This window comes from Phoca vitulina, unplaced genomic scaffold (genome assembly GCF_004348235.1).
Source record: "Phoca vitulina isolate PV1807 unplaced genomic scaffold, GSC_HSeal_1.0 scaffold47, whole genome shotgun sequence".
Lineage (NCBI taxonomy): Eukaryota > Metazoa > Chordata > Mammalia > Carnivora > Phocidae > Phoca > Phoca vitulina.
This window is the reverse complement of record NW_022589750.1, coordinates 6,245,250-6,271,094: the sequence shown is the minus strand read 5'-3', so window position 1 is coordinate 6,271,094 and position 25,845 is coordinate 6,245,250.

Sequence of the window (25,845 nt, the reverse complement as noted above, 5' to 3'; positions counted from 1 at the left end):
GGTTTGCTGAGATCTGAAGGCCTCAGCCTGCAGTGTTTCTCCCTCTTCTCTTGTGACCATGTGGTTCAGCAACCCCCGGCCCCTCTGGCCAGGCTGCCCTCCTTCACTTTAGGCCCTCAACTCCTCTCCCAGCCTCTCTGCCCAGGATCTGCCATGAGTCCGGCCACCTTAAATTCATGGGGAGAAAGCCACAGTCCCGCAGAGTTCTGCTCTGGGGTATGTCTGCAGGAGGTGAGAGTGTGGGACGGGGTAGAGGTTTGGGCTATTTTCCTAGCCTCTAGGAAAGCAGCACTCCAGCCCCCGGTCCCCTAGGATGTAGGTGTCCAAGCCAGCCACTAAACTCCAGCACCTCCATCTGTCCCTTCCCCATCTGGCCCCCAATAGTCCTCAGTGACCATCCCCTCTATCCCCTAAACACCTTTATCATCACATAGCCCTTGGCTGATACTGCTTTACTTGGATGTTGTTTTCAAGTCAGGTGACAACAAAAATTGTACACCTCTCAGTAACAGAAACGATCTTAGCTTTTTCTGTACCTTTAGCTCCCAGGCCCATTTCCTGAACACAGATGGCGCTCGGTCAGTGTCTTTTGATGGTAATGAAGCAAGCATTGTCAGAGGTCCTGGAAAACAGCACATAGCACTGTACTCACCAACGTGGGCGTCACATGAACTTAGAAAAGACAATGGAAAAAAATGGTCTCTGAAAGATTAGAGAGAGATGAACCAAGATGGAAATATCAGGAGACATACAAGTGGTGGATGTGTGTGTGAAATTCATTTTAGCCTGTTCTGAAGAATCTGCCCATCCTTCGTGCCCGCACTCCCATGGAGTGCCATGGTACTGTGCTGGCCTGAGGGGAGCTGTAGTTAAAATCCCACGACCTCTGCTACACCTCCTCACTTGGGAACCCCGTTACTAGACCAGATTCTGGGGGAGAAGAGTGTTTCCAAATTCCTGCCAAAAGATAAAGCAGCAGCTATGGGGGACTCCGAGGAAGCAGCTGTAGTCCAGTAATCGCTTACGTCATGGGTCTTTTTTGAAAACACAGATCCCTGGGAATTGGCATTCACCCTGGGCTCGCACAGAGATGTGTTATGTCTAATTGCTTGTCCTCCTCTCGCTGCCCCAAATGCCAGACCAGTGGTGGAGATGGTTGTTTGCTCTGGCCTCTTGGGAGGTCCCTCATGCCTCCTTGGTGACCTAATCATGAGAACCCTTGTGTATTTCATTTATATGAGTCACCATTTGGGCAAAAGAAGAGATCTCTTCAGAATATAGAAGCAAACCCACTAATAATACAAATTAAACACAGAAAATGTATTTGTTCACTAGTGTTCAGTAGAAAACTAAATAAATGTAAGCTAGAGAACTGTGTGACAGGAGATACTCTGCTTTGTTGAAAGTCATGGAAAATAGTCTGGCCGGGACTTTCATAAAAATCACTCAAAATGCAAAAGTAAATTCCACAGCGAAATTATAAATTCAGTGTCAGACTGCCCACATACGTCATATTTTCCACAGTCAAATCATGTCAACCCTACTGTAAATCCGAAATCTGTGTCTCTCTATTCAAGTGTTCTTTGCGACTCTCAGCACACGTTGCGCCCTGTACCATTGTCGTTGTGTGTTTTTTTGGGATTTTTGGTTATTCATGTAAATGGGACCTTTTCCCTGTGACATTTTCCAAATGTGATTGTTATATTATCATGGTATTGAGATTTTATAATTGACCACATTCCTGTAGTTTATCAAGTCTAGAATTTTTTTTAAGTGTATCTACGATTCCTTAGATTTTGGTAGTCAGGTATATTTATTATTATTACTTTATGAGTTAAAACACTGAGGTTCAGAGAGATTGATTGTTTTTCCAATATACAATTAGAAAGTGACAGAATGTAGAGCAGTTTTTACACTACGGGGGTTATCTGTCCCTTGAAAGTTGGAAAGAATTTGCCTACAAAAGTATGTAGAATTGACGTATTTATTCCTAGTAATATCTTGACTTTTTTCAACCTCTCTCTTGATGAAATATTTGAGATTTTCTACTTTAGTAAACTTTTCTAATTTATATTTTTCTAAAGTTTGCAAACTGATTAGCTTTGAGCTTTCCAAATATTTTCACAGTATGTATTTTATCTATTTGATATCTATGATTGTACATATTTTCTAATGCCTAAAGTCATGTTTATGAGTGATCTCTATTTTTTATTAGACAAGCTGAACTTTTACTATTTATTATGTATAAATCTCAATTCATTAGTTTTTGTTATTTATATACATTTTATTTTTACCATTTCCTTTTTCCTATATTACCTGCTCCATTTTTTAAATTTTCTTATTTTTCTTTTTCCAATTTCTTGAGTCAGCGATTTTTTTCATTTCACTTTGTCTAAGAATGAAGGTATTTATGATTATGAATTTTTTAACAATGCTCTGTTAACCACTTCCCATAAGTTTTAATTTGTACTGTTCACATTATCATTGCTTTCTAAATATAGTTTAATTGAAGGATTAATGTTTCCTTTCTTCCAAGAACTCCTGAGGACAGTGCATTAACATCTCCAGATGACTGGGATTATTTTATTATTACATTTTGGTTATTTATTTCTAGTTTTATAGATTCATAATAAGAATGCATGATTCATACAATTTCTGTTTAACAGACAGCATGTTATCATATTATAGCATAGTGTAGCATATTAAAACCACTTTACCAGTAGTATTTAAATTCTTTCCATATCCCTTCCCCCTTGTTGCTTCTTTTTAACAAGACTAAAAGAGATATGCTAATACCTCAAATGTAGCTGTTTGTGGCAACTGTTCCTGCAACTTGAAACACTTTTTGATTTACCTATTTTAATGATGTTTGGGAGGCCCAAATATCCATGATTTTATATTTTCCTGGTGGGCTATAAGCTTCAGTAAAAAAATATTTGTCTGATATATCTTTTGCCTTGAATGTTTTTTTGTTTTGTTATTTACTTATTTATTTATTTGACAGAGAGAGACACAGCAAGAGAGGGAACACAAGCAGGGGGAGTGGGAGAGGAAGAAGCAGGCTCCCCGCGGAGCAGGGAGCCTGATGCGGGGCTTGATCCCAGGACCCTGGAATCATGACCTGAGCCAAAGGCAGACAGACGCCCAATGACTGAGCCACCCAGGCTCCCCTGCCTTGAATGTTTTTATGTGGCTTGTATTTGCATAATTTATTTTATCACCACCTTTCTGTTTCGAGTTTTATTTTAAACAAAATATTCTATTCCAATAAAATTGGCTTAGAGGCTTGGCTAAAAGGATTATTATTATTTATTATTATTATTTTTTATTTTTACTAAACCTTTCTCTTACTCCTTCAAGTCCCAGGAAGCAACTCCTTCAAAGGGCTCCAGGAACCTTAACTTTCACTGTTATTTAATCTCAAATTTCTAAATACTAGAAATTCTTCTATCAATTTCAGACATTAACTATTGGTTCCCTATTATCTAGCTCACTTATACCCTCTTTTCCCTTTCCTTCATTCTCCCAATATAATTATATTTCAATTTTTTTGTGAAATCCGTATCTAGCATTTTCATTATTGTAACTATATAAATACTGTTCACCACTAAACAGATCTTGTACAACTATTTGTTTTTCCTAAAGTTCATAATTGCTTCCATTTTTTTATTTATTTCTGCCAAGCACTTAGGGTATCTGCCAGTCAAGGAACACTATAAACAAAATTCACAGCTTGAGTTTTTTGAACCACCAAGTGAAGTGAATTTGAATGGTAAATCCATGGGAGTGCTAGCTTGTGGTTCCTGCCCCTGCTGAGAGTGAGGTGATTTCCCTTGCAGTCCCTGGGTGTAGAGCTGATCACAGGTTCACTTCAGTCACCCTCCCTGTAAGGATGTGACTCTATAGTGAAAGGATTCCTATTAGCTTTTCTATCCTAGGTAAGTCTTAGGTTTTAATTCTGTCCTGCCCTACCCCACCCTTCCTACCCCACAGATATAGATTTACCTTACCACCCTCACTGCTGTTGAAGTCATGTGTCCTTTGTTCTGCTTTCCACCTTCATATAGTGCAGAATACACTACTGTGTACATGTCACATAGCTTTACACATAGCTTGTACTTCTGTGTTTATTGCAGCATTATCTACAATAGCCAAGATATGGAATGCAACCCAAATGCCTATCGATAGATAAATACATGTCACATAGCTTTACCCAAATTCTATTAAATTTGTAGTTTTGTGTCCTTTCTTAATCTTATTTTCTGAAGACTTTTTAAGAGGAAAAGAATGCAAGAATGTCTTTAGGTTACAATCTTAAAATAAGAATTCCTGGTCTCCTTATTATTAAAAAAAAAAAAGTAATATTTTAAAAACATTTTATGTACATAAAAATATTTATGTAAAGGGGCACCTGGGTGGCTCAGTTGTTAAGCGTCTGCCTTCGGCTCAGGTCATGATCCCAGGGTCCTGGGATCGAGCCCCACATCGGGCTCCCTGCTCTGCGGGAAGCCTGCTTCTCCCTCTCCCACTCCCCCTGCTTGTGTTTCCTCTCTCGTTGTGTCGCTCCCTGTCATATAAATAAATAAAATCTTCAAAAAAAAATATTTATGTAAAAATATAAACATTTAAAAATAACAAAAAAATTAAATGCATGCTTCAGAATATCACATACTGTTTAAAAGCACACAAAACTACATATATATATACATATATACAAGTTTATATATGTGTTTATATACACTTATATAGACATATACACATATTATATACATATAGTGTGTGTGGTGTGTTATATACATATAGTGTCGTGTGTGTAAGTATAGAATTGTGGACTGGATATGCACCAAATTCCTGGTAATATTTGCCTCTGGGGAAGAAGGAAGAATGAGAATAGCTATTTTAGTAATTCAGGCATGACAAGGACCACTAATTAGTATCAGCAGGAATAAAGAAGATGTGAATATAAGGACTATTTGAAAGAACTAACTTACAGGATGTGATGGCACTTCAACAAGAAATGAAGAAAGCATTTCTAGCTTAGAGATGAGAGAGAAAATCATGATGCCTTTTGTTGATAATAAAATTTGGGAGTGGGACCTGATTTTAGGAAAATAATCAAGAATTTAGATACATTTACATCTGAATTATACCATTCAGTCAACAAATCTTTTTTTAAAAAAACACTATTATATTAGTTTCATATGTAAAACATAGTGATTTGACATTTATATACATTATGAAATGATCACCATAAGTCTAATTACCATCTGTCACCATACAAAATTATTATATTATTGACTATATTCCCTATGCTGTATTTTACATCCCTGTGACTTATTTCTTTTATAATTGGAAGTTTGTACCTCTTAATCCCCTTCCCCTATTTCATCCAGCCCCCACACCACTCCACTCTGGCAACCACGTTTGTTCTCTGTATTTACGAATCTGTTTCTGTTTTGGTTTGTTCATTTGTCTTGTTTTTTTTTTTTTTAGATTCCACATATAAGTGAAATCATATGGTATTTGTCATTCTCTGTCTGACTTGTTTCACTTAGCATAATACCCCCTAGGTCCATACATATTGTCACAAACAGCAAGATTTCATTCTTTTTCAATGTCTGATTAATATCCCATTGTATATATATACCACATCTTTTTGACCCATTTATCTATCGATAGGCATTTGGGTTGCATTCCATATCTTGGCTATTGTAGATAATGCTGCAATAAACACAGAAGTGCAATTATCTTTTTAAATTAGTGTTTTTGGTTTTTTCAAATAAATACCCAGAAATGAAACTGCTGGATTGTATGGCAGTTCTATTTTAAGTTTTTGAAGAACCTCAAGTTTTTATGAAGAGATAAAGAGCTTCCCAAACAAAAATTAAAGTTCATCACCACTAAGCTGACCATATAAGAAATGTTAAAGGGACTGCTTTCAGTAGAAATGGCCATAAGTAGAACTAAGAAAATTGTGAAAATTATGAAAGACTGGCAGTAAATTCTTGGACATAGAAGTTAGCAATATTTTGGGGAACGGATTTTCCTCTTTAGACAAGAGCAAAAAAAAGCCAAAATAAACAAATTAGACTGCATCACACTTAAAAGCTTTTGCAGAGTGTAGGAAACCATTAACAAAATGGTTTCAAAATGTCAGTTTTGAATGATAACATTGTGGGATAGAGTAATCTTGGTTGTAGTTTGGTTTTTTCCATTCAGCATTGTGCATATATCAAGCCACTCCCTTCCAGCCTGCAAAGTTTCTACTGAAAAATCAGCTGATGGTCTTATGGAAATGTGTTTGTAACTAGTTGCTCTTCTCTTGCTGCTTTTAAGATTCTTTCTTTAATTTTTGACATTTTAATTATAATTTGTCTTGGTATGGATCTCTTTGGGTTCATTTTTGGGGGCTCTGTGATTCCTGGATCTGGATGCCTGTTTCCTTCCCTGGATAGGAAAGTTTTCGGCCATTATTCCTTAAATAGGTATGCTGCCCTTTTCTCTCTCTGCTTCTTCTGGGATCCCTAGAATGCAAATGTTAGTATGGCTGATGTTGTTCCAGAGGCCCCTTACACTATCCTCATTTTTTTTACATCCTTCTTTCTTTTTGCTATTCAGCTTGGGTGATTTCCACTACCCTATCTTCCAAGATTACTGATCCATTCTTCTGCATCCTCTAATCTACTGTTAATTCTCACTAGTATTATTTTTCATTTCAGTTATTGTATTCTTCAATTCTGATTCATACTTTTTTATATTTTCCATCTCTTTGTTGCAGTTCTCACTGCGTGCATCCATTCTTCTCCTTAGTTCAATGAGCCTCTTTGTGACCATTACTCTGAACTCCTTATCAGGTAGATTGCTTCTCTCTCTTTCATTTAGTTCTTTTTCTGAGGTTTTGTCTTATTCTTTCATTTGGAACATATGTGTCTCTCTCTGTCAAATAAATAAATAAAATCTTTTAAATAAATAAATAAATAAATAAATAAATAAATAAATAGGCCTTTATGGAGAAGTGGCCAGGCACTCTGGCCGCATCATCAGGTGTTAGGTGGTGAATGCTTACCATAAAAAGTTATGTCTCCCCATTTTGCCTGACTGTGTTTCTTTTTATATATTACATAGATCAGCTACATCTCCCAGTCCTAAAGGACTGGTCTTATGCAGAAAGTATCCTGTGGTATCCAGAAGTGCAACCGCCCCCCCACCCCTATCCACACACACACGATCACTAGAACCAGGGGTTTCAGGGCTGTCCCATGTGTGGGCTGTGTGTGCCCTCCTGCTGTGGCTGGGCTGCAACTGCTGCAGGTGCACTGGTGGGTGGGGTGGTCCCCCAGCCCCGCCGGCTGTGTTGCCTAGGCATGACTGCGGCAGACGAAATGGTAGGTGGGCCTGGCCCCGGTGTGGCTGGCTGTGAGGCCTGGCTGGGGCTACTGCAGGCAAAATGGTGGACAGGGCTGGCCCCACCTGGGGCACCAGCCACCTTGTGGGGGAGTGCCAGTCCAGGCCAAGGCTGCCTAGCAGGTGTGGTGGGACAGGAGCTTTTATGGTGAGGTGCCTGCTGGGGCAGGTGAACTGGACAGAGCACGTCCACAGGGGAAAACCAGGGCAGACTGAGCAGTGCTAGACGATGGCGGGTGTCAGAAATGGCACTCACCAGTGTCAGGCCAGGTAGGTAGATATAGAGTAAAAAAAAAAACAAAAAACAGTGCCCACCAGTGTCTCCATTCCTGGAGAAAGTTCCTACAGATCCCTGCCCCTATGGCACATGACCTAAAATTAGTCAGTAAGTGTCCTTCACATATGGCCCAGACACTTTCACTTTTCAAACTGCTGCTTCTTTGTTGAGTCTCAGATCAAGTAAGTTTGTGCTGTGGGTCCTTTAAAAAAAACTCTCAGTTTCTTAAAATCCTCCAACTCTCCCAGAGTTAATCCCTGGTGGTTTTCAAAGCCAAACATTATGGGGGCTCATCTTTCTGGTGGAGGTCCCCAGGGCAGGGGTGCCCAGTGTGGGGCAAGAACCCTTTGCTCCTCAATGAGGGCCTCTGTGTTGGTGATATCCTTCCAGTGTGTGAGTTACCATGCAAGGGGTAGGAGTCCTGACTAGACTGTGTCTCTGCCTTTCCTACTCCTCCTGGTGCAGGTTGTACTTATATATTTCGTTATGGAAGAGCTGTTCTGCTAGTCTTCAAGTCACTGTCAGAGAGAGTTGTTCCATATGTGTAGTTTTGGTGTGTCCATGGGAGGTGAGCTCAGGGTCTGCCTACTCCGCCATCTTGTTCCCAGCCCACCAAATCTTTTTTTTTTTTAAATTTTTTTATTGTTATGTTAATCCCCATACATTACATCATTAGTTTTAGATATAGTGTTCCATGATTCATTGTTTGTGCATAACACCCAGTGCTCCATGCAGAACGTGCCCTCCTCAATACCCATCACCAGGCTAACCCATCCTCCCAACCCCCTCCCCTCTAGAACCCTCAGTTTGTTTTTCAGAGTCCATCGTCTCTCATGGTTCTTCTCCCCCTCCGATTTCCCCCCCTTCATTCTTCCCCTCCTGCTACATTCTTCTTCTTTTTTTCTTTCTTAACATATATTGCATTATTTGTTTCAGAGGTACAGATCTGAGATTCAACAGTCCTGCACAATTCACAGCGCTTACCAGAACACATACCCTCCCCAGTGTCCATCACCCAGTCACCCCATCCCTCCCACCCCACCCCCCACTCCAGCAACCCTCAGTTTGTTTCCTGAGATTAAGAATTCCTCATATCAGTGAGGTCATATGATACATGTCTTTCTCTGTTTGACTTATTTCGCTCAGCATAATACCCTCCAGTTCCATCCACGTCGTTGCAAATGGCAAGATCTTATTCCTTTTGATGGCTGCATAATATTCCATTGTATATATATACCACATCTTCTTTATCCATTCATCTGTTGATGGACATCTTGGCTCTTTCCACAGTTTGGCCACTGTGGACATTGCTGCTATAAATATCGGGGTGCATGTACCCTTTCGGGTCCCTACTTTTGTATCTTTGGGGTAAATACCCAGTAGTGCAATTGCTGGATCATATGGTAGCTCTATTTTCAACTTTTTGAGGAACCTCCATACTGTTTTCCAGAGTGGCTGCACCAGCTTGCATTCCCACCAACAGTGTAGGAGGGTTCCCCTTTCTCCGCATCCACGCCAACATCTGTCATTTCCTGACTTGTTAATTTTAGCCATTCTGACTGGTGTGAGGTGGTATCTCATTGAGGTTTTCCAGCCCACCAAATCTTTACTGCGCACCAGTGTGTACTAGCACACTGCCAGGCACACAGCAATTTTCCAGAAATTATTAATGGAATGGTAAGGGTATAAGGTACTATGCGGGTGGCTAGACAGACATGAGCCAGGCAGGCTTGGGCTATACTCATGGAGCTCTGGAGCCTAGAGGATAAAAACAGATAAGGATGCATACAGGTGTGCTGGATCTCAAGATTCCTACAGAGTCCAGTAAACAGGGGTAGGTGGCCTAGTTTGGAGAGGCTCAAGGAAGGCTTCAGTATGGAAGAAGCCTTTAAACAGAAGTTGAAGGACGCACAATCTGCCCCACCTGGTCGGAGGCTCTACGGAAAAGACTGAAGCCTTGAGCTAAGTGAAGCAGGTGGGACAAACAGCCACCAGATAAAGGGAACACCTGTATGAACACCCTGAGGCAAAAGACAGCAGGCAGGTTCCGGGACCTGAGAAGTGATAGCTGGGGCTGCCATGGGGAAGAGACAGAGGACAAGGACAGAATGAGCTCCAACGGAACCTTGACTCAGCTTTTCCTGGTGCACACCAGACCTGGGTTGGGTAGACGGTCCCCGCCAAAGAGAGCGGCACTTGAATGTCTGTCTGGATGATGATTTATAGAATAAAACTCAGCCCTCCTGAGGTCAGAGTCCCTGTGAATAACAAAACGTTTTGTCCCACTGTGCGAACACGACACTGGACGTGTTCTGAGGCTGTCAGTGCCTTGTCAAAACGGTGGGAGAGGAAAAGAGCAAAGGACGAGAAACAGCTGGAGTCAGTTAGAGTTAAGATACGTAGAGTTTGCAAATAAATTATCTGTCAAAGCGTGTTTTGTTTCTTGCTTATTCCAACATGTTTGAAAATGTTTGAATTGTTCGGTTGAGGCCAGAATTCTCTGAGGATCAGGCTTTCACTTTACTGCACGTGTCTGTTAATACTTAACGGCCCTTTTCTGCTGGGCCTCCTGGGATGTGCATCAAATAAAGTGACCAACCTGAGCTATGACTGGATGAAGCCCTAGATCACCCAAATAAACTGCAGCAAAACTGCCACATATCCAACAGCAAATACTGGTGGCTCTACCTTCAGAGATAATGCAGAATCCTACAATTTCACCTCACCTTCCTGCTACTCCTGGGGTCCAGGACACCATTAACTCTCGCTCAGATTATTACAGTGTCATCCTAAATCGTCTCCCTGCTTCTGCCCTTGGGTCCTCTTCGGTCTAAGTTCAGTACAGCAACCGGAGATTTATTTAAAAGGTAAATCAGATCCTATTCCTTCTCTGCTTATATCCCGCCTTCAGGTTCTTCAGAGAAATGGAACCAATAGGGTCTATACATACAGAGAGACTTATTTTAAGGGATTGGTTCATATGATTGTAGAGGTTGACAGGATCAAAATCGGCAGGGTGGGCCAGCAGGTTAGAGACTCAGGGAGAGCCAGTGTTGCAAGTCCAAAAGCTGCCTGCTGGCAAAACAGTCTTTTGTTCTATTCAAACCTTCAACTGATGGGATGAGGCCTATCTACTTTACGAAAGGCAATCTGCTTTACTCAATGTCTAACAATTTAAATGTAAACCTCATCCAAAAACACCCTCATGAAAACATCCAGAATAATGGCTGGCTGACAGCCTGTCGGGGCACCGTGGCCCAACCAAGTTGACAGACACAACCAACCATCACTTCTCCTAACAATGGCCTACAGGCTCCTCATGGCTAGTAGCCCCACTTCCTAACTGGCTTATTTTTCTCCAGTATACTATCATGTTTGCTTACTTACTTATTGTTCTTATGTCTGTCTCTCTTCTGCTAGAATATAAGTTCCAGGAGGATAGAGACTATGTTTGTTCTACTCATCGCTGGACACCAATGGCCTAGAACAACAACGGCTTAGAACATTGGCTCTGTAAATATTTGTTGAGTGAACAAATGAGTGATAGATGATATGCAGATTTTTTTCCCTAACAATTTAATTTTCATATATCCTAGAACATCTATTATGCATTTGAGCCCATTTTTTTGCTATCCCCAGCTGAGAGTCTCTCACATAGGGGCAGGTCCAAGCATGTAGGTGCTCTGGACAAGTCAATTATCTGGTTCCAGTCAAGCAATAAGATGCCATGCCTTCACAGGCAGTAGAAGGATGGTTACCAGTGACAGGATGGAGGGGGAAATGTGGAGATGTCAGCCAAAAGATATAAAGCTATACTGATGCAAGAAGAGTATGTTCTGGAATCTTAGGTACAGAAGGATAACTAGAGTTAACAATACCTAATACCGTGCTGCATACTTGAAATTTGCTAAGAAGGTAGATCTTAAGTGTTCTCACCAGAAAAAAAACAGAAAGTAAATGGTAACTCTGGGGGGTGATGGTTATGTTAATTAGCTTCATTGTGGGGATCATTTCACAGTGTAAATCAAAACAGCATGTTGTACACCTTAAATGAATACCATTCCTACTTGTCAATTTCACCTCAGTAAAGCTGAGGGGGAGAAGAAAAAAAAAAGATGCTGTGCTTTCAAACTGGAATCCTGAGTTACTTCATCAACACTTCAGCAGAGGCAGGACCTGGATCACAGAGAAGGGGCTTCTTTATTTCTGTTCTAGAACACTGTCTTCATTAGCCCAAAAGGCATACGTTGCCATTATGTAAAAAATCACTGTGGAGACCTAAATTAACCAGCAAGCCTATTTTCATTTTACTCCAGTGCTGGTTTCCACCCCTACTGAGTGGGTGTGTCTGCCGTGCTGCCTCAGAATCCAGCTTGCTACCACAGCTGAGAATCTCCCAAAGGCAGGATCTTCCAGTTCTGCAACTTAATCTCCCTGGAGAAGGCTCTCACTGGGCATTTGTTAAATTTATAAGTTATACTATTTAATTGCTTCAAAAGCTTTCAGGAAAGGAGAGGAAAGTTTTTGAAGGAACGAAACTAGTTAGGGCCAGAACTAGAGTTTTAACAGAAGGCTCTTGACTCTGTCAGTTTCTCTCCCTGCCTCTTAACAACACAGAGGAAACTTCTAGGCCCCGGGAATTCCAAAGTCCCCCCCTCCACCTCCCTTTTCAGTTTATCCTGGGAAGCATGTTCTTAATAAAAGACTTGCACAAACAGAGTCCTTGACTCAGGGAACCAAAGCTAAGACATCTAGCACCAAATACAAAACAGTTGCTCAGACTATTGTTTTCTGTATGAATGAACAAATACACAAATGATCTGTTTTCCTTAAAATGCATTCTCAGTTTCACCTGGTATTAAATTATTATATTAAAGTAACTGGCATAAGTGATAATATACATATAATTGAGGAAGAAGATACTTTTTTCACAGGCTGCACATGATTTGATGCACCTTTCTTAGAATTTAAATTCTTGGAACTTAAGCTTCTCTTTCTATTTCTGTTCTTTGGTGCATTGGTCAGGTACTGCAAGGTCTATTAATTGTCTATTTGCATGAGAAAATTATCCATTCTGAACTCATAAGACATAATACCTTCTGGAAAGTTGGATTCATGTGAAGCCGTAGAATAATGTGTATTGAAGACACCTGCCTTCAAACTCTTGCTCCATACCCCCTGCTTCTCTGATTTCCTTTGGTTCTAAGACTTACAGGAACCATACTGTAACTCTTTCCCACTCTCAATTCTTAATGGCTTCAGTGGCACTTTGGCTCATCAAGTCAGATAAACCTGTGGAGGATCCAGAGTCGATCTCTGTGTGACTACTATATACGATGGGACGATATTAATAATACATGGAGAAGGATGGCTGAAATTCCAGAGATTCAATGTGATAAAACAGTAAGGAGAGGAAAAAAGTGAATTCTGGGTTTGAGCCTTGAGGATGATGTGGATAAATATAAAAATGAGAGGGAGATAATATTTAAATCTAACAACCAGATAAGCAAGGACTTGGGATGCGTAAGAGTGACAGGGAAGTTGGGCTAGAACAGAAGATGAAATAGCGGGGTGCCTGGGTGGCTCAGTGGTTTGGGTGTCTGCCTTCGGCTCAGGTCATGATCCCCAGGATCCTGGGATGGAGGCCCACACTGGGTCCCCTGCTCAGCAGGCAGCCTGCTTCTCTATCTCCCTCTGCTGCTTCCCCTGCTTATGCTCTTTTGCTCTCCCTCTCTAATAAATAAAATCTTTAAAAAAAAAAAGATGAAATAGCTAAAATAATCCCATAGGTTCGTTTCTTCTCTAGTATGTCACTCCTCCTCACCCTATGTCCTTGTCAACTACTCAGTTCCACTCTCAAGTCCTATCTCCCCACACCAATGAAGGTAATATGGATTAAGGATGATCCTGGACACACATTTGGAAAACAACACCCTAAACATATAATCTTCGAAAACTGCATCAGGAAGAAATAGAAAATTTGAACAGATTGATTATCAGCAAAAAAAAAAAAAAAGGAATCAGAAAAAAACAAAAACAAAACCAAAAAACAACTGCCAACAAACCAAAGTCCAGGACCAGATGGCTTCACAGATGAATTCTACAAAACATTTAAAGAGTTAAAAGCAATTCTTCTCAAACTATTCCCAAAAACAGAAAAGAAGGAAGACTTCCAAATTCATTCATTAAATCCAGAAATACCCTAATCAAAAAACAAAGACACTACAAAGGAAAACAACAGGCCAATATCTTTGATGAACATAGATACAAAAATTCTCATCAAAATATTAGCAAATCAAATCCAACAATACATTTAAAAAGTCATTCACCACAATCAAGTGGGATTTATTCCAGGGATCCCAAAGGTGGTTTGATATTCACAAATCAACCAATGTGATACAACAAATTCACAAAATAAAGAATAAAAACCATATGATAATCTCAATAAATGCAGAAAAAGCATTTGACAAAGTACAATATCCATTCATGATTAAAAACTCTCAGCAAAGTAGGTTTAAGATACCTCAACATAATAAAGACATATATTAAAAACCAACAGCTAACATCATACTCAATGGTGAAAAACTGAGAGCTTTTCCTCTAAAATCAGGAACAAGACAAGGATGTTCGTTCTCAACACTTATTCAGCATAATACTGGAAGTCCTAGCCACAGCAATCAGACAAGAAAAAGAAATAAAAGGCATCCAAATTGGTAAAGAAGTAAAATTTTTACTATTTGCACATGACATGATGCTACACAGAGAAAAACCTAGACTCCACCAAAAACCTACTAGAACTGATAAATTCAGTAAAGTCATGGGATACAAAATTCATATACAGAAATCTGTGGCATTTCTATATACTAATTATGAAGTAGCAGAAAGAGAAATTAAGAAAACAATCCTTTTCACAATTGCTCCAAAAATAAAAAAACTAAAGATGACACAAACAAATGGAAAGATATTCCATGCTCATGGATTGGAAGAACAAATATTGTTAAAATGTCCATTCTACTCAAAGCAATCTATAGATTTAATGCAATCCCTATCAAAGTACCAACAACATTTTTCACAGAAATAGAACAAATAGTCCTAAAATTTGTATGGAACCACAAAAGACTCCAAACAGCCAAAGCAGTCTTGAGAAAGAAGAACAAAGCTGGAGTTATCACAAGCCCACATTTCAAGATATATTACAAAGCTGTAGTAATCAAAAGAGTATAGTATTGGCACAAAAACAGACACACAGATCAACAGAATAGAATATAGAGCTCAGAAATAAAACCACCATTATATGGTCAATTAATATTTGACAAAAGAAGAATATACAATGGGAAAAAGACAGTCTTTTCAACAAATGGTGTCAGGAAAACTGGACAGCCACGTGCAAAAGAATGAAACTGGACTGTTTTCTTACACCACACACAAAAACAAACTCAAAATGAAATAAGGACCTAAATGTGAGACCTGAAACCAGAAAATTCTTACAAGAAAACATAGGCAGCAATTTCTTTGACAGTGGCTGTAGAAATATTGGGACTACACCAAAGTGAAAAGCTTCTTCACAGTAAATGAAACCATCAACAGAAGAAAAAGACAACCTATTAAATGGCAGAAGGCATTTGCAAATGATATATCCAATAAGAGATAATATCCAAAATATATAAAGAACTTAGACAACACACAAAAAAACCAAATAATCTAGTTAAAAATGGGCAGATCTGATAGACATTTTTCCAAAGAAGACATACAGATGGACAACAAACACATGGAAAGATACTCAACATCACTCATCATCAGGGAAATGCAAATTGAAACCACAATGAGGTATCACTATACACCTGTCATAATAGCTAAAATTAAAAAATACAAGAAATAACAAGCGTTGGCAAGGATGTAGAGAAAAAGGAACCCTCATGCCCTGTTGATGGGAATGTAAATTTGGTGCAGTCACTGAGGAAAACAGAATAAATTTTCCTCAAAAAGTTAAATAGAAATACTGTATGATCCAGTAATTCCACTACTGGGTATTTACCCAAAGAACACCAAAACACTAATTTGGAAAGATACATGCACCCCTATATTTATTGCAACATTATTTATAATAGCCAAGATATGAAGTAATGCAAGTGTCCACTGACAGATGAATGGATAAAGAGGAGGTGGGTGTACACACACACACACACACACACACACACACGCAATGGAATATTACTCAGCCACAAAAAAAGAATGAAATCTTGCCATTTGCAACAACATGGATGCTAAGTGAAGAATGTATAAAGTATAAATGTATAAAGTATAATGCTAAGTGAAGTAAGTCAGACAGAGAAAGACAAATATCATATGATTTCACCCATATGTGGTATTTAAGAATCAAAATAAACAAACAAACAGAGATAAACCAAAAAACAGACTCTTAAATACAGAGAATAAACGGGTGATTGCCAGAGGGGAGGTGGGTGAAGGGATGGGTGTGATAAAGTGCATTAAGAGTACAATTATCATGATTAGCACTGTGAAATGTATAGAATTATTGAATCATTATATTGTACACCTGAAACTAATACAACACTGTTAATTATACAGTGGATAAAAATAAATGAAAGAAAATACTGCCTTTGAATATTGCCACTTAGAAAACATTCAATTAATATTACCTTTTCTTTAAGACTTATTTATTTATTTATTTTGGAGACAGAGAGAGAGAGAGAGAGGGAGAGAGCACACAAGCAGGGGGAGGGCAGAGGGAGAGGGAAAGAATCCTCAAGCAGACTCCTCACTGAGCACGGAGCCCAACACGGGGCCCAATTCCAGGACCCCAAGATCATGACCTAAGCCAAAACCAAGAGTCAGATGCCCAACTGCACCACCCAGGTGCCCCCATCAATTAATATTGCCTTTTATTACTATCATCAGTACCCACCATCTATATTAAAATTGTATTTTTTTAAAAATCAAATCAAATAAAAATCAAATCCTTTGTACTTATGTGCCCCAGATCACACTGGCCTGATCCTCAGCATAAGCCAGTGAGACGACATGGAGTCAGGTCTGTGAGAGAGGAGAATACCCACTGTCAAACCCTTATATGAGCGGAGATGATGTAGACCCATGAAGGAAAGAGGGGACCAGCCAGAAGGTTGTGAGTGCTATTAAGACATTCATCAGATGGGGGCGCCTGGATGACTCAGTCATTAAGCATCTGCCTTCGGCTCAGGTCATGATCCCAGGGTCCTGGGATCAGGTCCCCGCATCGGGCTCCTTGCTCCGTGGGAAGCCTGCTTCTCCCTCTACCAGTCCCTCTTTTTGTGTTCCCTCTCTTGCTATGTCTCTGTCAAATAAATAAATAAAATCTTCAAAAAAAAAAAAAAAAGACATTCATCAGAGATCTGAGAAAGTGAGGCAGTCAGAGAAAAGATTGGTACACTTGAGAATGCAGAAAACCTGACTTTGAAGTCATGCTGGAATAATCCTTTCGGGAAAGTAAGAACTGACATGACTCCTAATGCAAATTTGCTTGGGACCAGAAAGATGAGACATGATTAAAAATGACAGAGAAGTAGGGCTGCATACATTAGCTTTTCCTATGGCAGGAATCGTCTTGAGAGGAAAAAGTGACAAGGAGAAAGAAGTGCAATCCATGGCAGGGGATGGTAGTGCCTCTGGAGTGGAGGGCATCAAAGGGCTGTACCTTGGTGTCCCAGTATCTACTGCTGTATAACGAAGTAATCTAAACTATAATCAGTCTATTTATGTGCATGATTCTGCAACTAGAACAGGGCTCAGTGTGAACAGTCTGTAATGCTCCCCCAAAAGATGTGTTAAAGTCCTAACCCCTAGTACCGATGAATTTGACTTAATTTGGAAATTGGGTCTTTGCAGACGTAATAAAGTTAATATGAGTTTATTCGAATGGGCTCTAAGCCATTGACTGGTCTTCTTAGATACAGAGGGAAGAGAGCCAGGCAAAGACGGAGGCAGAGACTGGAGTGACGCTGCCACAAGTTGAGGAATACCTGGGGCTACCAGAAGTTGCAAGAGGCAAAGAAGGATCTTCCTCTAGAGCCTTCAGAGGGAGTGTGGTTCTGCCAACTCCTTGATTTCAGACTTCCAACCACCAGAACTCTTAAGAGAATAAATTTATGCTGTTTTAAGTCACCTAGTTTATGGTTCTTTGTTTCAGCCACCCCAGGAAATTAACATACAGTTCGTCCACGTTCCATGTGGCATCAGCTAAGGAGGCTTGAGTGGTACAAGAGGATTCACTTCCAAGATGGCCCCACTCCCATGGCTGAATAGTCAGTGCCAGCTACCAGCCATGAAGTAGCTGGATCTGATGGTTGGGGACCTCAGTTCTCCTCCACTTAAACTCTCAGCATGGCTGGCTTGGGCTTCTCACAACCTGAAGGTCTTAGAGTGAATGGCTCCCCACACACAAAAACAGAAGCTTCCTGGCCTTCTGAAGACATAGGTGAAGAACTGGATCAGCATCACTTCTGCCATATGCTGTCGGATGAAGCAGGTCACAGGGCAGCCCAGACTCAATGGCAGGGGATACAGCAGAATGTAAGTATCAGGAGCACGGTTCATTGGGGACCACCAAAGTAATATTCTACCATGCTTGGAACTCAAAATCTTAGAGAGATAAGTGGCAGAAACCAAAAATACTAAGACATAACTGAAGCAGGAAGGAGGAAGTGGCCAACTGAGCAGGTCAGTAATTTCTCCTATCTGCATAGCATTTTAACAGCTTATAAAGTAATTACCTTAGTAAATCCAAGTCCTCTCAAGTTCTCCTACCATGCTTACACATAAATACCCAATGACCATTTTTCAACTGACCTGACCAATCTTTGAAGGCATTTACCTGGAATGTCCTCCTCATTCCTTTGTGTTATCCTACTTTATATCTTACTCCCTCTGCTCCAGCTGGACTCAAGTTTCCTCTAGCATGCCATGCATATGTCTCCCTGCGCCTTCCATGTACACACTTCTTCACGGCTGGAATCTCCCTTAATAATCCTATCCTTCCTTCTCAACTTCCAAGAAATGCTCTCTGCCACAGTCACAGTCCACTTCTGAATTCCTTCTAAAATTGTGTTCATGTACAACAAATGCTAAGCCCTAATATGGCAGCAGCTTCATCGCTTTCTCTACTCAGCCTCATCATCTGGACTTGCACATTGCAGACCCCCCAAATGTGTCTGATCAAGGAGGAGGAGCAGGATGTGAAGTGTCACTCTTTGGTTAGGGGTTAAGCCGTCGCCAACAGCTCTTGTTTACATTGATTCAGTACCTTCCAAGTTGCAAACTATAATAAAAGCTCAAACATGGGGCACACAGTAGGTCTACTACAGACATACTCACTGACGAGGGTATACAGGCAGCCAGAAGACCTCAACGATGGCTACCAATGACTGACAACCTGCGTCCCTTCATGCCTTTTCAGGGTTAAGTTCACTGCTCAAAGGCACAGAGTTAGCAGTTGGTGGTTCTAAGATTGGAACCTTGGTTTGTCTGACTCTAAAGCTCATGTTTTCACCATCCTAATGCCCCTTATCATATCACTGTGGCCACACAATCACACTAACCACATCACTGAGGGCAGATCATTTAACTTCTCTAAACTTCACTTTTTTTCTTTTATTTTCTATAAATGAAAATAAATGATGCCTACCTTAGATGTACTAGTAAAGGACTTAAAATCTTTGAAAAAAGCTAGCACAACTTTTGGATTACATGGTATTCCCATAATGTTAGTTTATTCATGGTCTGGAGATAGTAACATCTGTCCTGCCTTTCCCCAAGCACTGTAAGAAAAATAACAAGGCCAAACAGGTATAGAAGTATTTGTACATGTATATAAATGTGACTATCATGATTACTGTGTTGAAGAATGGTGTACTGGATCAGGATGAAGTTTGCAGAAATGACAATATGTTAGCTTTTGTTTGTATTCCTCAAGTTCCAGTAACAAAGAAGGCCAACCAGAACTGGTTTAGACAATGAAATGAAAAGAAGTCTGTCCACAATGGGCATTTCTGACCAGATGCCAAGTGACAGAGTTTGGACCAGAGGATGAGAATCCATGAGAGGTATCCCAGCCAGTAACTGGGGCTTGCATCTCAGATCAAGAATTTGATTTCTTGGTATACTTTGGCTATCTATCCATGGGAACTACCACAACCTGCTCTTTGGGCTGAGGCATCTCCAACAAAGATCAAATACCCTCTCAACAGCCCCCTTCCTGCACCCCATGGTAAAGCTCTTGCAAATGGCCATGGTCACTTACACAGAGGTTTTCTCCCTCACTTCCTGTTCCCTGTCCCAATATAGTTTCTGAATTCCTTTCATTTTCAGATGAGAATCATTCACTTTCTGAAATTTCTGGGATACTAAAGGAAACGTTTTAAAGGGTTTAAGTCTATTAAATTCAAGAAACACTTAGGACCACCAACTTGGTGTCAGGCACAGGTAAATTATCCTTGGCCAAAATAAATACCTCCGTTGTGTTGGTGGTGGCACCCAACAGCCTCTGAAAAATTTAGACTTTTCTATGTGGTGATTACCTTCTCCCACTAGCTCAGAAAGGCCTAGTTAACATATAATATGTCAGTGTTCCACGTGACTGACTTACAAATAAATTTTTGGCAGAGGTCATTACTGAGAAGAGGCCAGGCCAAGAGCTTCAGCGTGCCTTCCTTCTCTCCTTCCAGCTCAGGAGGACAGCCGTAGGTCCCAGAAATGTCTGTTTTTTTAGATCCTGACAACTCAGTGCAATGTGTTCCCAAAGCATGGTACAAATGCAGATGATTTTTTTTTTTCAGAGGCACAAGGACAAACATTCTTTATTTTGATAGCTGTGTACCTATTTTTTTTTTTTTTAAAGATTTTATTTATTTATTTGAGAGCGAGCGAGTACATGAGAGGGGGGAGGGTCAGAGGGAGAAGCAGACTCCCCGCCGAGCAGGGAGCCCGATGCGGGACTCGATCCAGGGACTCCAGGATCATGACCTGAGCCGAAGGCAGTCGCCTAACCAACTGAGCCACCCAGGCGCCCGCTGTGTACCTATTTTAATGTGCATCTAAAAATTATTACTAGTAAATTAAGTCAATTTTATCTTCAATATCACTACTTAGTATCAAGTTAAGAAAGTTCTTGTTTCTGTGGAGTCTACTTAAGGAAAAAGATTAAATAAGTAATCTTATAGATGGCACAGATGTAAAAAATCATGAAGGTGGGGGCACCTGGGTGGCTCAGTCAGTTAAGCATCTGACTCTTGATTTCGACTCAGGTCACGATCTCAGGGTCGTGAGATCGAGCCCTGCATCTGGCCCTGCACTCAGCAGGGAGTCTGCTTGAGATTCTCTCTCTCCCTCTGCCCCTCCCCTGCTTGTGCTCTCACTCGCTTGCTCTCAAATAAGTAAAATCTTTTTAAAAAATCATGAAGGTGGCACATGAATGACTGAAGTTTGAGAACCATTTAATTTGGTCAAAAGTTGATGTGGTCCATATATACAATGGAATATTACTCAGCCATCAGAAAGGATGAATACCCAACTTTTACATCAACATGGATGGGACTGGAGGAGATTATGCTAAGTGAAATAAGTCAAGCAGAGAAAGTCAATTATCATATGGTTTCACTTATTTGTGGAACATAAGGAATAGCATGGAGGATATTAGAGAAGGAAGGGAAAAATGGGGGGGGGGATTGGAGGGAGAGATGAACCATGAGAGACTATGGACTCTGAGAAACAAACAGGGTTTCAGAGGGGAGGGGGAAGGGGGGATTGGTTAGCCTGGTGATGGGTATTAAGGAGGGCACATACTGCATGGAGCACTGGGTGTTATACGAAAACAATGGACCGTGGATCACCACATCAAAAACTAATGATGTATTGTATAAAAAGGGAAAAAAAAAAAAAAAAGAAGTTGCCCTGAATGAACTAGAGGGTATTTAGCTGAGCGAAGTAAGTCAATCAGAGAAAGACAAGTATCATATGATCTCACTGATATGAAGAATTCTTAATCTCAGGAAACAAACTGAGGGTTGCTGGAGTGGTGGGGGGTGGGAGGGATGGGGTGGCTGGGTGATAGACACTGGGGAGGGTATGTGCTGTGGTGAGCGCTGTGAATTGTGTAAGACTGATGAATCACAGACCTGTACCTCTGAAACAAATAATACATTATATGTTAAAAAGAAAGAAGATAGCAGGAAGGGAAAAATGAAGGGAGGGAATCAGAGGGGGACACAAACGATGAGAGACTATGGACTCTGAGAAACAAACTGAGAGTTTTAGAGGGGAGAGGCATGGGAGGATGGGTTAGCTCGGTGATGGGTATTAAGGAGGGCACGTATTGCATGGAGCACCGGGTGTTATACACAAACACTGAAAACTAATGATGTAATGTATGGTGACTAACATAACATAATAAAATTAAAAAAAAAAAGTTGCAGTATCACGTTGACATTTTTCAAATAGTCTCTTTGGCTGACATAAGAATGGAAATACCTATATTTATGATGATTATATTGGCTACTTTTTAAAAATGTCTTGATTTCAAATACCCCATAAATTACTGAAGTGTCCTGGAAATTTATACATTTCAGCATCTAAACTACAGTTCTGAGACAGACAGGCCAAATAAGACATATACATCCTTAAAAGACTGTGTGCCCTGGGTTTTGAAAATGTAGGCACATGAAGCTTTGAAATGTGTGCTGATGAGGGAGGGAATGTAGGCTCATTCTGGCTCATGTGGCAAAGCTTCACATACTCGCTCTGGGAGCTGAAAGGTGTCTTAATACATTCTTCTTCAAATTAAAGTAATTGTCTACTTTATCTTACAAAAACAAATTATGGTCAATACATCAGCAAAATATTGCAAAAATCTTTCCAAGTCTTCAAATGCATTTGTAGCAGACTGGTGTCTCTATCATATGGATATACCATACATAATTTAAGCAATCTGTCCTGCTGATGTCATTTCAATTTTACACTATTATGAACAATGTATCATCAAAATCACTGCACTCTTATTTATTTTCTCTTGATAAGTTCCTAACTGTAGAATTTTTGCATCAGAGGGTTCTTGGGTTGGGTTCCCTGGGAAACAGGCTGAATATCGTTCGCATGTAGTCAGGTTGTTGGGATGCCCCAACATCTGTTAGGTGTTGAGGAGAGAAGGAAATAGAGCTGGAGAGAGGGAGTTCAGCTCTGATGCAGCCATGACAAAGGCCTCAGCACATCTCACAGGGAGCTCTGGACCTACAATGGCCCTTCAGAATTACTTCACCTTGAGGCAACGATGGTGGGCCCACATTAACCAGTCAGTGCATGCAGGCTGCTCCCAACTGGGGTGGCTCTCTTTGGCCGAGGGCAATTCCCAAAGAACAACTCAGCTGAGATCCCATAGCAGCGTCCTGCTCCCGACAGCTGGGGAGAGTACTGCCTGAGTCCTGCGGAGGTGCGGTGTTCCGGGGAGGGGGATCTGAGCTGTGCACATTATGGGATGAAGGGATGCAGATATTTTTAAATTTTGTTGTTGCCTAATTGCTCACCCAGAAGGTTCTATCAATTCTCACTGCCATGAGTTCATGTAGGAGAATGCCCTTTTCGCTGCTCCCTTATAAAGTCTGATGAGTGACAGGATAGAAATATGCCCTGGGAGCACATAGTAGGTAATACTAACCTACGAGCAACATCGAACCCACTCTTCTCTGTCATTCCTTAATGGTCCACTTGTGCTCTTACCTCGCTAAAACAAGTTTATGACCATGAACCTCAAATGGGCCCCTGCTGCAGCTTCCTGGCAGTCATACGATATTTCACTAGTTCATGCTCTTCCTCACACTCACAAATAAATATAAATATTTTACTCTTGTCTTCTCAATATCCAACACCATGACTTTGCACTGAGGAAACTGACGCAATCAAAAAACTTTCAGAAAGTCCCACCCAAACATCTCCACATCTACCAGAATCATTTTTGTCGAAGTGATGAACTGCACTTATTCTTATCCAAGGCTGAAGTGTCCCTGGGGATTTATACCCATTACTTCTTGACTACGGTCAGTGGGCTATCGATGCAGCCATTCTCTCTCCTCTAACTCCTCCCTTTTCTTTCCCTAGTGGATCATTCCCCAGCAGCAAATTGCTATGATTTCTCACAATGAAAGAGAAAAGGCCCTCTCTTGTCTCCACATTCTATCACTCTAGTCGTCATTCTTCTTTGCAGAAAAATGACTTGAAGTTTCTACTCCTTGTCTTCAATTACTCTCCTCCAATTCCCTCTCAAACTTGATCTCATCTGAGATCTTTGTCTTGGCTTTCCTCCTTTTTCTCTGGCTACATTTTCTCTGTCCCCACTGGTGGCCTCCTCTTCTCCCCCTGACTTATAAATGCTGGAAGGCCCCAGAGCTCAGCCCCTGGAGCAGCTTTCTCCTCCCTCCTCTTCAAAGTCTCATGGCTTTGAAGCAAAGGATTATGCCGAAGATTCCCACAATGACATCTCCAAACCGGGCCTCAGCCCTAAACTCCAGGCGTAGGTCCAATGTCCTACTTGGCATCTCTTATTTTATGTCTAATATTCACTTCAAACCAGAAATGTCCAAAACTAGATGCCTGATCTTCCTCGTCAAATCTCTGCCTTCTACTGCGTCCCCCACCTCACCTGAAAGTAACTCTAATACCTGGTTGCTGATGTGTCCTGCACACGTCTCCCGCTCTTATATTCACATCCATTCTACCAGAAGGTCCTGTGGGCTCCACCTTCAAAGCATATCCCAATCCATCTACTTCTCACCACTTCCTCTGTTTCCACCTTGGTCCCAGCCATCCTCATCATCTTAGAGCTGATTCTCAACAGCCAGAATGATGTGTCTAAATAGAAGTTGTTATGTCACTCCTCTGCTCAAACCCTCTGATGACTTCCCTTCTCTCCTGCAAAGCCAAAACTCCTTTCCCTAATCCACAAGGCCTATGTGATCCGGTTCCTTGCTCCCCTCAAATTCATCTCTTATTGCTCCTTCCCATGCCCACTCCATTTCAGCCACCCAGGTAGGCCTCCTAAATGTTTTTTGACCAAGCCAGACATCCTCTCCGGAGCCTGAGAACAGGCTCTACTTCAGCCTGGAATGCTCTTATATCTAGATAGCCACTGGCCCTACCCTCAACCTTTTTCAAGTCTTCATTTGAATCTCACTTACCTAGTGAGGACTACAGTGCCCTCCTCACTTTAAAGTTCAGCCCTGCAGTGGACATTTAGGGGGCACCATGCCGATATGCCTGTAGCCCACCTGGATTCAGCATACTCTGGAAACACTTCCAGTGCCCCACGCCAAGTACACGCACTGGTACCTTGCTGTGTTGCTACTCTGGAGCCACAGAAGATCTGTCCTTCTATGCGAGCACAGCCTGAAAGTTTAGAGGAGTTAAAACTCCCCCAAAGCACCCCTTAGCCAATGAAGGATAAGAGCCCCAAGCTCCCCAGGTCACCGGAGGACAGTTTTTGGTGTGTTCTTAATGGTTCCTCAGAGGATTTCGAGGGGCATGTGAGCCCCATTTGGGGTAATGAGTTCTTTAAGGTGTCCTGTATTGGCCTGTCTTCCCACTCTGGGTCACTTTCCCCACTGCCTAATTTTGCTTACTGGGATCACCTCCCAAATAAACTATCCACTTCCAAGTTCTTGTTTTATGCTCTGCTGGGGAGAACCCAAACTAAAATAAATCCTTCCACAACATTCCCAAACCCCATACGTAGCACTACTTTTTCCCCATTGCACTCAACAACTTCCTACCTACCATGTAACTTAAGCATTTGTTGTTTCTTGTCACTCCACTGCAACAGAATATAAGCTCCACGAGGACAGTGAATATTGTCTGTTTTGTTCATTGATCTATCTTTAGCACCTGGAATACTTCCTAGCATATACTAGGCTCTCCATAACTATTTGTTTGCGTGGTGAATGATCTTGCCCATTCTTTAAGACCAAGGACAACATCTTCTTTTTTTTTTTTTTTTAAGATTTTATTTATTTGACAGAGAGAGACACAGCGAGAGGAAACACAAGCAGGGAGAGTGGGAGAGGCAGAAGCAGGCTTCCCGTGGAGCAGGGAGCCCGATGTGGGGCTCGATCCCAGGACTCTGTGATCAT